This window comes from Arachis hypogaea, chromosome 13 (genome assembly GCF_003086295.3).
Source record: "Arachis hypogaea cultivar Tifrunner chromosome 13, arahy.Tifrunner.gnm2.J5K5, whole genome shotgun sequence".
Lineage (NCBI taxonomy): Eukaryota > Viridiplantae > Streptophyta > Magnoliopsida > Fabales > Fabaceae > Arachis > Arachis hypogaea.
The window spans coordinates 113,793,488-113,795,017 of record NC_092048.1 but is presented as its reverse complement, the minus strand read 5'-3'; the positions used below and the strand labels follow the sequence as shown (position 1 = coordinate 113,795,017).

The following is a 1,530-nucleotide window of genomic DNA, read 5'->3' as shown; positions in this document are numbered from 1 at the left end:
AATCAAATCTTTTTCAAATCACATCTTTTCAATCATATCTCTTCAAAATCAATTTCTTTCCATTTTTTTAATTTTCGAAAATCCTTGTTATAATTAAAGATTTACTTCAAAAATTTCAAGTTGTTACTTGCCTATTAAGAAAGGATCAAACTTTAAATTTTAGAATCATATCTTTTAATTTCTTGTTAGTCAAGTAATCAACTTTAATTTAAAAAAAAACTTTCTTTTTCTAAATTGATTTTCAATCATATCTTCTCAATCATATCTTTTCAATCACATCTTTTTCAAAATTAATTCTCAATCATATCTTTTTAATTTCTAATTTCAAACTCTTTTCAAAAATCACTTAATTTTCGAAAATATCAATCAAATTTTCAAAATTTATTTTAATTATTTCAAAATCTTTTACTTTAATTTTCGAAAATTCTTCCCCTCTTCTCACATCCTTCTATTTAAAGGACTAATACTCCTCCTCAAGGTACAATTCAAACTCCCTCCTTCTTTATATGTTCGAATTCTCTTCCATCTACCTCCTCCTTCTATTCTTCTTTTCCTCTGACACCTCAAGGAATCTCTATACTGTGACATAGAGGATTCCCTACTTTCTTGTTCTCTTCTCTTTCATATGAGCAGGAACAAAGATAAAGGCATAGTTGTTCAAGCTGATCCTGAACCTGAAAGGACCTTGAAGAGAAAGCTAAGAGAAGCTAAAGAACAATTCTCTTTAGAGGGCCTAACAGAGCTTTTCAAGGAAGAAGAAACCATGGCAGCCGAAAACAACAATGCCAACAATGCAAGGAAGGTGCTTGGTGACTTTACTGTACCTACTCCCGACTTCTATGGGAGAAGCATCTCAATCTCTGCCATTAGAGCAAACAACTTTGAGCTTAAGCCTCAATTAGTTTCTCTAATGCAACAGAATTGCAAGTTTCATGGACTTCCATTGGAAGGTCCTCATCAGTTCTTAGCTGAATTCTTACAAATTTGTGACACTATTAAGACCAATGGGGTTGATCCTGAGGTCTACAGACTTATGCTCTTCCTTTTTGCTGTAAGAGACAGAGCTAGGACATGGTTGGATTCACAACCCAAAGAAAGCCTGAACTCTTGGGAAAAGCTGGTCAATGCCTTCTTGGAAAAGTTCTTTCCACCTCAAAAATTGAGCAAGCTTAGAGTGGAAGTCTAAACCTTCAGACAGAAGGAAGGAGAATCCCTCTATGAAGCTTGGGAAAGATACAAGCAATTGATCAGAAGGTGTCATTCTGACATGCTTTCTGAATGGAGCATCATAGGTATCTTCTATGATGGTCTGTCTGAACTATCCAAGATGTCATTGGATAGCTCTGCTGGAGGATCTCTCCATCTGAAGAAGACGCCTGCAAAAGCTCAGGAACTTATTGAAATGGTTGTAAATAACCAATTCATGTATACTTCTGAAAGGAACCCTGTGAATAATGGAACAACTCAGAAGAAAGGAGTTCTTGAGATTGATACTCTGAATGCCATATTGGCTCAGAACAAAATATTGAC

General features: G+C 34.8%; 1 non-coding gene across 1 annotated transcript; it reads right to left on the bottom strand.

Annotated features, from left to right (window-relative positions):
- Positions 1-1,165: 1,165 nt before the first annotated feature.
- LOC112739389 (small nucleolar RNA R71) lies at positions 1,166-1,269 on the bottom strand. Its single transcript, XR_003170327.1, has one exon. It is a non-coding gene; the product is annotated as a small nucleolar RNA R71 (small nucleolar RNA).
- Positions 1,270-1,530: the final 261 nt, after the last annotated feature.